Below are 16,052 nucleotides of genomic sequence, written 5' to 3' on the forward strand. Positions count from 1 at the left end.
TTCTGGGAGTTTGCTAAGGCTTCTGGGAGTTGTTAGGAGACCCCTATCCTCCCCCAAGAGCTGCAATTCCCAAAGTTCCCTGGGAAGAAGGATTGGTTGTTAACCACTCTGTGAAATGTAGCTCTGTGGGAGGAATAGGGACTACCAAACAATTCTCAGCACCCTTAATGAACAGCAGCTCACAGAATTCTTTAAGAAAGGCCATGATTGTGAAAGTAGTATCATGGTGCCTTAAATGTATAGTGTAGCTGTGACCCAAGTGAGCCTTCTTTGCTGTCTGTCCACAATCCCAATGCCAGAAATTCAATAATAATTTATAATAATAATTTATTATTTATACCCCGCCCATCTGGCTGGGTTTCCCCAGCCACTCTGGCTCCCAACCAAATATTAAAAACACAATACAACATTAAACATGAAAAACTTCCCTAAATAGGGCCTAAACAAGGAAGTCTAGCAAGGAACCCTGAGCATCAGGGATCCACTCAGGCCCAGAAAATGACAAAGGCCCTACCAATGACAGCAGTGCAGTACATCTTTGAAATACTGAAACTTCCCATTTCAGTCCAGAGTGCCTACCCTTTAAGAATATCTCACATAGCCTGGCTACCAAAGACCCTGGAATGGAGAGCCCTTGCTAGTCAGAGCAGATGATACCAGACTAGATGGACCAACTGTCTGACATAGAATAATGCAGCCTCGTGTGATCCTTTTATCATTTCCATTTCCAAATTCATGTTCATTCTCTTTTGTGTTCCATTATGAGCTGGAATAGAGCAGGACTGATGAACCGTAAAAATAGCAATTGATGTCAAAATGGTAGGATTTTCTTTTAATGTGCACTCAGTTCAATGAAATTAGTATCTTACATGGATTATTCTTTCCATAATAGAGAAAGCAATCTTGGGCAAGTAAAGGAAAATAGAAAAAGCAGGCCTCTGTCTGGATAAACCACCCCCTGCAAAAACATTTGTCACACATGTTATAGATGCATGTAAACTCCCCTGCTTTGGAGGGGCTGTAGCTCAGGGGCAAAGTGCTTGCTTTGCATGCTACCCCAGGTTCAGATCCTGAACATAAGAACGTGAGAAGAGCCTGCTGAATCAGGCCAGTCCAGAATTCTGTTCTCACAATGGCCAACCGGGTGTTTCTGGGAAACCTACAAGCAGGACCTGAGCACAAGTGCCTTCTCCCCTCCTGAGGAGGGGAGAAGGCAGTTGGAACTGGTTTCCAGCTATGGAGGCAGAGCATAGCCATCCTGCCTAGTAGCCACTGATAGTCATATCCTCCCCTACTTCTCCAGGTAGGGGTGGGGGAGACTTCTTAGAGAGATGCTAAGCATCAGTGTAGACAAGGAATGGTGACCCACCAGTGTCCATTCTTATGTTGTTGGGCTCCGACTTACATCAGCCCCTGGAAGCATGGCCCATGGCAGGGATGAATGAGGTGGACATCCATCAACATCTGGTGGGTCAGATCCCTGCTGCCGTGGAGGCTGGAGCTCACTGAGACTCATAGGGCAGAATTCAGGTACCCAAAACCAAGGGTGGCACGACCCATTTTGCCCCATGAGGCGAAATTGAAAGTGCCACCTTGCCCCGCTGCTGGCACTGCTCCTGCCACCACCCACCTGCTCCTGAGGTCACCATTCTCTCTACCACCGCTTGCCCCACCACATAGACATCTGGCAGAGAAGTGATGCCACCGTTGATGCCAATTTCATGCAAGATCGTGCTGATTTGGGGTGAGATCTCACCCCAACATTGTGTGAGGTCTTGCACACTCAGATGAGATCTTGCCCCCAATGGACATGATCTTGCCTGAAACCAGTACCAATGGTGGTGGCGCTTCACCACTGGCAGAGGTGGCAGGGCAGGTGGGGGGCATGCTGCTTGGGGGGCTTCTACCACCTGACGCAGCGGCCTCAGCCTATGTCAGTGGCTGGCAGCTGGGCCAATGGCAGGCAATGGCAATGCATTTTAGTTTGCTCCCCATCCTCTACCATGCAGAGTGCAGCACTGAGACTGAGGAGGAAGCTGAGAGGTGGTGCCACCCCCCCCCCTGCTGGAATGGCTGTAAGTAGGAAAGGCAGAGAGATGGAGACTGGATGAAGGCAGATATAGATTGGTAGCCCATTTGCCCTTAACAGGCTAGATTCTACTGCCCTACTGTACATAATTCTGTGCTTAAGGAGACCAATGCCTCTGTATACGGCAATTTCCTACGTCCACTAACCATTTCCAGTGGGAAAATAAATGCCAATACCCGGGTTCAGTTCTGGAAAAGAAAAAGGGAAATCAGAATAAGACAGAATGTTCCTTATAGAATAACCTTTTTGTAAAGCTTGGATAGGGAGATGATTCTGTAACACACTCAAGTCACATGTCATTAATCAGAAATGACAGTCTTTATTCAAGTATATTTGACTGAAGCTGCATAATTTTAGACTCTGCTGGGCCTGGATAAATGACCCTAAGTATGGTACTTTTTCAAAATTGACAATGATTGATGATGGAGCAGGAAATTATGAACACAGAAACAGCCGATCGGCGTAAACATGAAAAATAGACAAGCCTTTTAGTGTCGAGAAAGATTGCTCATTCTCACTTTTCAAAACTCTTTGCATCTCATTTTTTATCTCTGTCATTCTGCTCGTCATGTTTTAATTTCATTTTTTTAAAAAATGCAGCTGTATTGGTTACATTCTGCCTTGAGTGTCCTCATCATAAACTTCAAGATTGCTGAAAGATCCATTCACATAAATGGAATTGATTTCATATTTGCCTGTTAACAAAAAAGAAAGGAGGGGGGAGATGTATCTTGAGTTTGAGAGAGTGGTGGGGAGGGGGGACTCCTCAAGCAAAAAATGGGAGTTGAAAGATTATGGTGCATATATAAGCAGTAATTTCAAAGTGCATAGAGAAATGCATTCATTTGCAATGAGAGCGCAAATGGTGTGTTGAAATCCACCAACCCACTTTGCAGCCCGATTCATAGGTGGAGAAGAAATTCAATTCACTTAGCACTGAAAGGCAAAACTCCCTAATTTGTGATCTCCAAAACAATATGAATCACAGTTAGTCTGTGAAATTCGCACTTCTCCAAACTCTGCCATGCATTTCTCCAGCCAAGCAATATGCATAGAAATGCATACACTAGGGTAAAGTTGCATTAAAATGCATATATTTGCCAAGCTAACATGCAAAGTTGCATTATTTTAGACAGCATTGTGTATAATAGGGAAATTTGGATGCAGATGTGTATATTAGCATACATTTGCACTAAAGAACTGGTGGGTTTTCATGAGGACTTCTTATTTTATTTCCCTCACCCCACCCCAGGGGAAAAAAGAGAAACTGAGAGAAACTGAAATTGACGGATTCTTCCATCCCTATGAACAGGTCACAAAAGGGAGGTATCTGGATCATTTTCTTGGATGGGAAGTAAACTCAGCAGTACTTCACCCTGATAGGACATCCTGGAACAATCAAGACGTAGCATTATTTGAGGGCAGTGAGTAGATGGAAAGGCATCAGAAGCCCCTGAGAACAGCACTGCTGCCTCCACCAAAAATTGAGAGTAATGAAATGTGGGTTGTGAGAGAGAAAAGTGAAAGCCACTGCCCCACTATGTTGGGAAGAAGGTTGTTGAGAACTTCCTGGTCCATGTCAGCAAGAAATAAAGCAAACCAAGAACTCAATATCCCTGCTCACCCAAAGTACCCGCAGACAGAAGAGTCTGTCTGCTAAATCTCTATATGATTTGTTATCCTGGCCTTCAATCTTTCCAAGAAACCTCCACTGGAGTTCAGGTGAATCTGTGTTATCTTTGCACAAGGTGTGATTGGCTCATTCATGCATTCCCAATGTATGGAGGCAGCAGAATTATCACTTCCTCCAGGAGCCAACCCAAAGGGGAGCTTCTCTTTTGGTTTCATCCCCTTCGCAGCGATCCACTGCCTTAATGAGCTATATATAAACAGGCTTCCCTCTCTGGAAGACAGCTACAGTTGGGGCAGAGTTTTTTCCATCCCAGGTAAGACTTTCAAGCAAAACCTTATGCCTCCCCCCAAGAGGCTGCTGTTTTCAGGTGCTGGGAAGGGTAAGCAGTTGAGCAGCTAGAAAGGTTTGCTAACACATGTTGTAATCTGTGCATCTGTGTTAAAAGTTTCAGCGACACCAACAGTCGACATATCTCCAAGTCTCTCTTGCTCCAAGAGGACATGGGATTGCTCCCATACACTAAGTTAAGGCTGTTTGTATGAGTAATCACTCCCTGCGCCACATAGGAGACAGTAAAACCAAGCCCTTAAGTGTTCCTACGTTTGAACCACCTAGTTGACTAGAGGATAAATAAGGCTTTCAAAGACTAAGAATTACTATTGATCTTTTGACAAACCATTGTGTATTTACTGTAATGGATGAGCTAGGCTGGGAAAATGGAGCCATTACTGGGGGAGAGTGGGAGGAAATGTGCCTTAAGTGGCCCTTTCCTCCTTTGTACCCCATGCCACAAGAAAATGTCACCCAAATCTAAGCCAGCAGGTCTCTTCTTTAGAGGTCATCAAAGCAAAATAACAAACTGTGAAGTTAATGGGGGAAATGCAGGTTGCATCTTTAGAACAGGGGCATTTTTATCTCCACTTTCTCTCTACCAGTCTTCTGCTATTCACAGGTCCCCCGAGGTTTTGTGGCCTGAAAAAACAAAGATTTGGGGCAAAATGAGCCAAATATCGTGCCTGGGTTCCCTTTCCCCTCCCTCTCCTCCATGAATTTGTCAATCCTCTTTTAAAGCCATCCAAGTTTGTGGCTCTGACTGCTTTTTGTGGGAGCAAATCCCATCATTTAACTATGCACTGTGTAAAGAAGAACTTTATGTTGTCTGTCCTGAATCATTCATGGGATGATCCTAAGTTCTAGTCTCACAAGAGAGGAAGAATAACCCTAACCCTAAGACAGGAAGATCCGGCACTTCCTTATGACCCTGGGACATCTTCCAAGATCTCATAGGGTTGTAGGGTATATGTGTGCCATTATCCATCTTGACATTTTGTAAAATGATTACTATAAAGAAATAATGTAATAAACTTTTCCCCTGAGCCCCCTCCTGACTCTAGAGAACGTGGAAAGGAAAATAAAATAATGGCAGAAGTCTGATGCCCCACGCAACGCAATTCTACAGTCATAAGAAGGAAGAGAAAGTAATGTGCAGATATCGCATGCCAAATTAGTATCTTGAACACCACATTTTGGCCCTTTGAGACTAGACGAGCTTCCATTCCCTTTATGCAGAAAATAGCTTGTGTTTTACTCCCAGTTTTTGATTGATTGCCTTTGTTAATGAATGAAGCCTTTGAATGTAATTCAATTACCCCCAAAATGCTTGATTTGTAATAAGCAGCATCTGGTTTTCAGCAAATACCCACTTTTGAACCCAGGGTCATCCCCAGGGCACAGAAAACATGAGGCCTATCAATGTCCTCCTGTTGATGAGAAACATTGGGACACCATCCACCTGCTTGCTTGTGGAGAGAAAGATAACTGCGTTGTTTCTCTAACCTTCAACCCTCTAGTTATATGGGACATGGTTAAGAAATGGGTTCGTCCTTAGTAGCCACTGCTGTCATCAGAAGCAGGAATTGTTCACTCCTCAAAATCCCCAGAGTGATCCAGTGCAGAGGTGGAGAAACATCAGTCCTGGGGGCTGACTGTGCCTCTGTCAGGCTCTTGGGGGGCTCCACAGGCCACACAACCCTCATCAGGCCTGCTTGGGGCCATTGCAAGGCGCTCTTACCTGGAATGGGTCAGCAGCCAATAGGTTGCCCCAACAGTTGGCAGTTTTTCTGGAACACATACAAAATTTCATTTTACTCCCTTTTCACATTTTTAGACATTCGTCCCCCAAAAAATATGCATTCCTAGAAGTTATTCAAAGCATTTCCTCTAAAATGCACACCACCGTATGCCTCCCCCCCCCCCTTATAAAATATGCAGTTTCATGTGTGTGTGGTGTTTTTTTTGGGGGGGGGGTTGGCAATAAAACTGCTTCAGGAAATTTGGAGAGATAGGTCATCTGATTGACGGCTATGTTCCAGTTGGTATACGAATCCAGAATAGGCAGATCAGGTGGGTCCACTTTGATGCTGATAGTTCTTTGATCTTGACTATTGGCTTCTTTGCCGAACCCGTTTCCCCTTCAACCCTGATTACTCTTCAGTCCTGACTCCTGGTTCCTGATTTGCTCCAGACTGCTGTTCATTGCTCACCCTTGACACCTGCCTCTGATACCACCAACCTTCAAAGGAGTGGTGTTTGTGTGTGACAGGATCTCATATCTCCTTGCTTCAATTTAGAGCGTGTCGGTTCAGATTACTTCACATGGGAACCAAACCTGGCCTGACACAATGTAATTCCAGGTAACTTGATATGGAACGGCATTACACGATGCTGCATGTCACAACATTCAAACATTTTCTTCTCTGAATGAATCAAGTGCTATCAGATTAGGCGTGGGGAAGATACTTTCTACCTTCTCCTGGCCTGCACCGCCCCCTTTTCAATCATATTATTAAGGTAAAGGTAAAGGTACCCCTGCCCGTACGGGCCAGTCTTGACAGACTCTGGGGTTGTGCGCCCATCTCACTTAAGAGGCCAGGGGCCAGCGCTGTCCGGAGACACTTCCAGGTCACGTGGCCAGCGTGACATTGCTGCTCTGGCGAGCCAGAGCCGCACACGGAAACGCCGTTTACCTTCCCGCTGGTAAGCGGTCCCTATTTATCTACTTGCACCTGGAGGTGCTTTCGAACTGCTAGGTTGGCAGGCGCTGGGACCGAGCAGCGGGAGCGCACCCCGCCGCAGGGATTCGAACCGCCGACCTTTCGATCGGCAAGCCCTAGGCGCTGAGGCTTTAACCCACAGCGCCACCTGCGTCCCAATCATATTATTGCATGGCCTCAAATCTCCAAATGATGAGAGATTTCAGGGGGACAGCACACTTTCCCCTTTTTGTTTCCTTGGAATCATAGAATCGCAAAGTCATCTAGTCCAACCCCCTGCAATGCAGGGAACGATGGCTGCTGAAGAATGCGATTAGGGAAGGGTGATCTAAGCCAGCGGAGTAATTTAAAAAAGGGGGAAGTTGAATCATTATGTTCAACCCACTCTAGTTAAGCATACTTTAAAACAGTACAGTGGTGCCTCGGTTTTTGAACGTAATCCATTCTGGAAGACCGTTCAAATTCTGAAACGTTTTAAAACCGAAAACTCAATAGCCGACAGCTAGGCCTCAGGATCTTGGACTCAGTGGAAGCCACGTGGCATGTTCAACCTCCGAGGCATGTTCGAAAACTGAAGCATTTACTTCCAGGTTTAGGGCATTCAAAAACTGAAATGTTCATCGACGGAGATGCTTGAAAACCGAGGTTAATTTTAATTAATGCAACATTCAAGAGAATGCTTTTACAGAAGCACTTAGCTTGCAAAGGAATATCAAGTGAACTGATGGTTCATTTTGTTATAATAACCACCAAATGAATAGTAATCAATGTGTTATTTCCACCATTACCCCATAAACTTTATACAGCTGGCCTGTCCAACTTACAACCTACCAAGCAGAATGGAGCTGACCAGGAATGTGGGGTGGCTGCTGTAATTCTGAGATGTCTCTATCAAATTGGGACAGTGGAGGGGAATACATTAGGGCGGCTGGGACATGGAAGAGGGCATTCTCTGTACAGTGTTGGGATTATGGAGCTCCCTGGGTCAAGAGGTCCATTTTGCCCCTTTTCTCCTAGCTTTCCACAACCTACCCAAGACAACTCTGTTCTGATCATTATTTGGCTTGGCAGGCTAACAATATTTCACTGAACTGATTGCTTATTCTTAGGCTTAAAAGAAACTCCTTACAATCCCCTGTGGGTTTGGAACTGTCATTCAGGTACTTCTTGATCTAAAGGACACTACAAAGGAAATTAGGGAAGATGCAGAGGTGTCCCATCTTGCCATATGGCATATAATGTGGGGCGGGGCCTGGGAAGAGTCCCCAGGGCCAGATAGATGGAGGGCCAGAATTTAGCTCCAGGTCTGAAGTTCTTCACCACTGCTAGATTCTCTCAAAGCTTTATAATGTGTAGCCTACATTGAATACTCTTCCACAGCTCTCAGTGGATTAATGGAGAAATATCCAAGGTCTATACTCCCAGAGGCCATTCTGTTTAATTTTAATTAAGGAACATTTTAATAAAAGGAATCAGGCTACCTTAAAAAAAAAAAACCAGAGCTTTGTATCACAGCCAAATCCAAGAGTAAACATAATAAAATGGACCATGTGGTTGTTTACAACATCCCCCGTTCATTGTTAATATGCAAGCTTCAAGTGTAACTGCACCTCTAATTCCATAAAATGTTTAATATAACAGCTGAAGTCCTCCAATTATACAATGGGAATTGCAAGTAATTATAAAAAAGGCCTATTTAATGACACTCTGCAAGTCTCTGTTCATGTATGCTATATAAACAACACCATCTGTAGAAAACAGAAGACATTCAGCTACTGTATGATGACAAACACTCTAAACTGGGCTTGGAACACACACACACACACACACACACACACACACACATTTAGCCCTATTTAAATCCTGCAAGCTAATAATTATGATGATGGGAATCATTTACCCAGGTCAATGTAGAGTCCTGCTTCGTCACTTGACCGAATGCAGATTTCGCTTGGTGCCGTGTTTAAAGCTCTAGGCCTGCATCTTGGAAACAGTGCCACGAACTTGCCACAGCCTTTGTTTCTCCCCTGTGTTAAACCTTCTAATTTTCACCTGTGTATTGTGTTCCACACCATCCACTTTTGTGTTAATGATGATTTTAGCCCAGGAGAAGTTGACAAGGGGAGAGGTGGCCCTTGCATTTATTTACTGTACTTCCCAAAAATATTGCAGAGGCTTTCTTAGAATCGGCTGCCACTCTTGAATTCTGTCAAAGTGCCATTCATTCCACGGAGGGCCCCCTAAAGTCTAAAATGGCGAAAAAGAAAAGTGATAAAAATTGAAGGGCAGAAGAAAGAGAGAAGAGACTTGGAGCCTTAATGCTTTTTAGAATCAGGCAGTAAAACTTCACTTGATGGCTATACAACTTCTGCTTGTTCTCCTCAAGAACCTTGGAACTCGAGGGAGGAACAGAACAGTATGTGTATTTTGCTTTACTGTTAGACAAACACATTGTTCCAGCACATACACCAAACATAAACACAAAACACAACTTCAGATAATGGGCACAAAAATATCCACGACTTTTCCATGAAAACTTTGCCAAAAAAAAAAAACCCATGTGCATGCATGCATCCACCCCCACCCCCGGTTTTGCATGAATTTGCCTTCATATCTAAGCCTGAGGCAAAAGGTTAATCAAATAGGAACACTGGTGTCACTCCTCAGTTATTGATTAGCAAATGCCAGATCACATCATCATCTGACTTAATGTGTTTCAGTCATGAATATTTCCCCAGATGTCACTCCCTTCCCCTCGATTCCATTTCTTTATTTAGGCACTACTATTGTTCAGTAACAATACTTTTCATTTGAAACCTATGTTATAAAGTGAAAGCTTCTCCTTTAAAAAAAGTTATAAAAAGAAAGCTTTTCTTAGCAACTGGAAGGAAAACCAAATAAGAATTCTACCTATGTTTCTGGAACATTCCAGAACTTTCATGCCTCATGCTGATTTGCCACGTTAATGGATTGCATGAGAAAACTAACTGAATCATAGAATTGTAGAGTTGGTAAGGGATACATCTAGCCCAAACCCCTGCAATACAGTGGTACTTCGGGTTAAGAACTTAATTCATTCCAAAGTTTCATTCTTAACCTGAAACTGTTCTTAACCTCAGGTACCACTTTAGCTAATGGGGCCTCCCACTGCCGCCGTGCTGCCAGAGCATGATTTCTGTTCTCACCCTGAAGCAAAGTTCTTAACCCGCGGTACTATTTCTGGGTTAGCGGAGTCTGTAACCTGAAGCGTATGTAACCTGAAACGTCTGTAACCCAAGGTGCCACTGTACAGGAATCACAACCAAAACAGCCATGACAGTCAGCCATCTAACTTCTGCTTAAAAACCTCCAAGGAAGGGGAGTTCACCACCTTCCATGTGATTCCATTCCACTGTCGAACAGCTCTTGCAGTCAGAAAGTTCTTATAACTTGAAACCCTTACTTCAGGTCCACACTGGCAGTTGTAGCTCTGTGGGGGGAACAAAGGGGTCTCCTAACAACTCTCAGAATTCTTTGGGGGGAACCCAAGTGTTTTTAAAGTGGTACAGTGGTATGACACAAACACAGCCTTTGTTCCTGTTTGATCTGGGGCTGTGTCTGTGTGTGTGTGTGTGTGTGTGTGTGTGTGTGTTTATTTTAAAGTATGGTTACATGTTGATTATTTTTTTAAAAAAAATAAATGCATTTTCTTCCTTGCTTTTTTGTACGCTGCATTGAGGGTCGGAGGTGCGGTTCATAGATATAAATTAATGATATAAATACGTGTATAAAAATGCGTCACGAGGCCAGCTAAAATGACATTTGCTTAAGCCGACATTCTCTCATGTTGCTCCTGTCTCCTCTGTTAATTAATGCACATTGTTACAGATTCACATGTTCCTGTGACAGGGGGGGAAATCCCCATAGCGTACCAGACGACTACAGTGATAGATTACATGCGCACGCTGTGTCATATCCAATTAATTCAAATTGACTGTGCACCACATTATGTTGTTAGTGCATGGAAGATCAATAAATATGGAGAAAACCCAACAAGGCTCTCTTCATTCCCCCTCTGATGCGGGTTGGTCTGAGACAGATCATACTTCTGTGATCTGCGCTGCTGCTGTTGAAGGAGGCAGGTGGTGCATAGACACCATTCAGACTTGGCCTATTCAATCCAGGCTCCTCTGACTTGCCATTCATGCATCGCAAAACACCATCTGGTCCTCTTTTGCCTGCAGCAATCACAGCTGACCAAAAAACGATAATAACAGCTGTTGCGAAACAAAAGACAAACAAAGCAGGGAGGGAAAGGGTTAGAATGAAGTCCAGGGCTGCAGAAATACTCCATGAAGTGAGAAATGGGGAAGGGTGCTATTCATAAGTCTAAAAAACCCCATTGTGTGGCATCTCCCTGGTTAAACTTGAAATATTTAATCCATCTGTCTCCAAAAGGGGGGGGGAGGTAAGTAGACCCCTTCCAGCTACAATGGTCAGGTGATAGATAATATATCATGGAAACTTTGCCCGATAAAGGTATTTAAAGCTTTTGTTTGTGGTTGGATACTAATGACCCCGTTTCAGCTAAAAATGAAAACTCCTTATGTTCTTTCATCATATGTCAGCCTAGGTTATGTGGGAGCAGAATGTAGTTAACTGGGGTGATAAAGTGAAGAAACCCTGGGAAAAGGGGGGGAGTACTTATAAATGATAGGACGGAAAACATGATTTCACAGGTGTCGGGCAAAGAGAGAAAAAGAGAGAAATCACTTACGCACTGCACTGTTCCACCACAACATTGCGCATCAATAGAGTTTAAGGCTATGTTATGATCTCTCCATAGAGTTGCAGCACTGAACTATGGTGAAATCCACAGTGGCAGAGGGAGAATGGTGTGCAGGATTGCACCCCCAGTTCGTTGGGATATTTCTGATCTCTAGCAGGTGAAAAGGGCAAAGGGTACCATACTGCAGCCAAGCAAAGGCCCATTACCAGAAGAACACCTATACCATCGAAGGCGCCCTGGTCCATTCATGGGAAGTTCCAGTAGCATGAATGTCTTGCCAGCTGTGTTCAATCAGCTGTGGGGACCAAAGCAGGTCATTCTTGAAGAGGGGGGAGTTGGTGTGTCTGTGGATTCACAGGATCTGAAGGCCCCTCACCTCCCTTCCAAAAAGGTCATAATACTATACAGCCCTGGGAATCTCTTCTATACACACAGGGCCATGCCCAATGTTAACTATGCTCTAAGTCAACCCATTGAAATCAATGCACATAATGAACTCAGGTCTATCCAACATACAAACCATAAGGTAAAGGTAAAGGTACCCCTGCCCGTACGGGTCAGTCTTGACAGACTCTGGGGTTGTGCGCCCATCTCACTTAAGAGGCCAGGGGCCAGCGCTGTCCGGAGACACTTCCGGGTCACGTGGCCAGCGTGACATCGCTGCTCTGGCGAGCCAGAGCCGCACACGGAAACGCCGTTTACCTTCCCGCTGGTAAGCGGTCCCTATTTATCTACTTGCACCCAGAGGTGCTTTCGAACTGCTAGGTTGGCAGGCGCTGGGACCGAGCAGCGGGAGCGCACCCCGCCGCAGGGATTCGAACCGCCGACCTTTCGATCGGCAAGCCCTAGGCGCTGAGGCTTTAACCCACAGCGCCACCTGCGTCCCTTGCGCCACCTGCGTCCCTTGCGCCACCTGCGTCCCTTATACAAACCATAGTTGGATACAAAACATATTTGGATTGCTGAGTTAATGAAACAGAAAAGATGCAACATGGGTATCTATGATGCAAGTGAGCATGTATGTGTGCCATAATGGCACATATTAACCAAGATAAGGTTAAGAAACTGGCTCTGTTCACACAATAAAGTTAAAGCACTATGAAAGCACAGCTACTATTCCCCAGTTTCCCTGAGACTGATTCCCTGAGATTGGCAATTGCAGCTGCATGAGGGGAATAGGGGTTTTCTAACAACTCTCAGCACCCATAACAAACCACAGCTCCCAGAATTCCTCAAGGGAAGCCACGGCTGTTTAAAGTGCTATCACTGTGCTTTAAATGTTTGCCGTGAAAGAGGCCAGGCTGTTCCAAGAGAGGGGAAAAGCTTGATTTTAAACGTACACATCCACGTCAATGTTTACTACTTTAAAAGGGCAATCCTATGTATGTTTACTCAGATGTGACTCCCACCATGTTCAATGCGCTTAACTGTGTTTAGGATCACAGCCTATGTTCAGCTGCTTTGGTGATTACTATTTCCCCTGTCTCAGAACTGATCAACAGATCTCCAGCCCTTCATCACGTGTGATAAAACCCGGGATTTATTAAATCCTTTAATGAATAGACTTGCACCTGCTTCTTCCTCCAAACTGTAGAAAACAGACTTCTGTTGGCATTAACCCTTATCACTTGTGACATTTTCCCAAAGATGCATCCTGGCTCTTCAAGAACACAATTACAGGCCATATACACAATTCCTGTCACTTGCGGTTTAGCTTTTCTTTGTTGAAGAGGTTGGTTAAGAGATTTCAGAAGCTCCAAGAAGGGCACTGATTGCTACATTAAGTTAGTTGAAACTGACACATGGGTTAAAAACTAAATTGGACACAATCCCATGGAGAGTTCTCCCATGCAGGCTCCATTAAAATAAATGGGAGCTTCAGAACGCAAGTGCTTCTGCACCACCCTCATTCATTTCAATGGCTCTTGGCGTGCTTCACTTGATTGTTTTTCTTGTTGCAATTAAGTATTATCCTCCTCCAAATTTATTAGACAGCATGGTAAAATGAGCACTGTTCTGGTGTTGGGTTTAGCTACATGCCATGTGCACTGAGGAACAGCTCAGGGCATCACCTGCCGACCACATCTCAATATCTCCATTCCTATCATTCCTCTTCTGACATTTAAACCTGCCATGTGAAGGTTGGAAGAGGGATTCTAAGCATGTTCACCTGACTGTGCTTAGAATCTTCCTTGCAATTACAGTATTTTTCCAGGTATTTTGGGGGACTCAAAATTAAGAAAATGCACTATGCACTATCCGTGCATAAGACGGCCCTTTATTTTGAACTTCAGAAATTTAGGAAAACAAATAGTCTTATACACGGAAAAACACAGTATATATTGCTCCAGGTTCTAACTTGTGGGGAGGATTCTAAGAGCGTCCTACCTGAAAGCGAGATGAGCGCCGTAACCCCATAATTGCCTTTGACTGGACTTAACCATCCATGGGTCCTTTACCTTTTACCCTTTACTTGAATGCTCACTTCAAAGCTTTTTACTTTGGGAGTAGAGAGGACAGGAAGACTTTGGTGCATGCCCCTACTCCTTTTTTTCCATGTCCTCGGATTGTGAGTAGACCCAACACCCGAATAGGGCTGCTATTGCAAACATTGGCTTTTGTGAAATACTGTCTATTTGATCTTGGAATCCTTATGGGCCTTCCTGAATACTGAGTCAGAAAAGTAACTTTGGTTCACACCCCCATCAGAGGTCAAGTGGGTGACGACTGAAATTAGGACCTATTCAGTGGTGATGCCCTATCTTTACAAATTCAACTCAGTCTGCATTGAAACACAAACTTACCTAATTCGTACTTTCCCAAAATAATATGTAAATTGAAACACAGCCATTCTTTGAAATTTGCAGTTCTCTGAATTTTGTAACACAGTTCTCCAGCCAAGTACTGTGTTAAAAAAAAAGAGGAAATAAACTTAGGTGAAATGTGTGTATATATTAGTGAAACTAGTATACAAAATGCGTTATATTTGGAGAAGTTGTTCTGCAAACATGTATATAGTGCCAAATCTCATAAAAAAATATGTAGATTGGGGAAAATTCACACTAAAGTGCTGATAAATTTGTGTGGGAACTTAAAAATATATATCACAAATGGATGTGGAAATGTGGGAAATAAAATTTAAAATTGGTGGCAAATGAGGAACCGAGAGGAGCCAAAATGGACTCGTCCACCTGTCCAACTTGAAGCAAGCACTCCTTCAAGTTCCATGGGAGCAAAAAGGGGAACAGGAATGGACTTTTCTCTCTCTCCGTGGATTGCAGCTTTGAATGGAAAACCGGGTGGATTTGTATTTCTCTCCCCCCCCCAACCCCCTGGTTTGTGTGTCTCATGAACAGTAGCCATGGACACCACCTCGGCTCAGCCTCATTCTTTTTCAGATTAGGATTCGGCTCAGGCTCCTCGCTTGCTGTTTTTAATTTTCATTTTATCATAAGCAGTTTTAAGATTGTTGCCAGTGGTAATTTGCAATTTTTATCAAGACCTCTTCATTATAGCTTCTGACAGGACAGATGCTGTAATTAATCATGCAAGACAACTGGGGATAGTGGTCAAACTGCTCTCCTAGTGCAGGGGGAGGGAGTGGGGGGAGGGAGGGAGGGAGAAATGTGAATACAACAGAATCCTCGAGATCCTTTGGAACATGAATGCATAATGCATGCTGGCGCGTTGGCAGCAAAGGCACAGACTCTGAAGCAGGAGAGTGGGAAATATCTGTTCTCCCTCCATGATTTGTTAAAATAAGTACAACAAGTGAAAATAAGTGAGCGTGCTGGTGCTAACAACCACCACCAACACCACCAATGGTTACGAGGCAGGATGACTATGTTCTACCTCCATTGTTGGAGGCAGTAAGCCTCAGAAGAACAGTTGTTGGGAATCGCAAGAGGGGAGAGCAGTGCTTCACTCAGATGCTGCCCGAGGGTTTCTGGTGATTATCATGCTGCTACAAGACAAATTCACGGGGCATAAGACTTAATGGCAACTAGCAGCCATGGCTATGCATTGCCTCCACCAGAGGCGTACCTAGGGTCCCATGTGCCCTTGGCAAGGAACTGTATTGGCACCCACTCCCCCCAAAATCACTTCATGGCATGCCTTTGTGTCGTGGTGTGAAAAGGAAGCTTCTCCCGCATTTGATCTTGCTGCAACAGTGGCGTTGTGTTGCCGCACGGATATACGTCATACGCTCCATAGTCTGAGAGGTGATATTGTGCCCCCAGCCCCAGCCTGCACCTCTGGCGGGGGATGTTTTTTCCAACCCCTAGGCCTGCCTCTGGCCTTTCCTGTCATGCCTCTGAATTGCAAGTGGGGAGAGTGCTGTTGTACTTCCCACAGGCACATGGCTGGCCACTGTGAGAACAGGATGCTGGACTAGGTGGGTTTTGACCTCATCCAATAGGGTTCTTCTTGTGTTTAAATAATAACAGCATCAGAATCATATTAAGGCTGCAACCTCATACAGACTAAATTGGGATCAGTAGCAGCTAT

The 16,052-nt window shown here is 44.4% G+C and overlaps 1 long non-coding RNA gene across 1 annotated transcript; it reads right to left on the reverse strand.

Moving 5' to 3' along the window:
• Positions 1–10,719: 10,719 nt before the first annotated feature.
• On the reverse strand, positions 10,720–12,013 carry LOC307221890. Its single transcript, XR_013841584.1, has 2 exons — positions 11,532–12,013; positions 10,720–11,031 (listed from the first exon to the last, which is right to left on the reverse strand). It is a non-coding gene; the product is annotated as an uncharacterized lncRNA (long non-coding RNA).
• Between the last annotated feature and the right edge of the window lie 4,039 nt (positions 12,014–16,052).

Source organism: Podarcis cretensis (assembly GCF_951804945.1).
Source record: "Podarcis cretensis genome assembly, chromosome: 8".
Taxonomy (NCBI): Eukaryota; Metazoa; Chordata; class Lepidosauria; order Squamata; family Lacertidae; genus Podarcis; species Podarcis cretensis.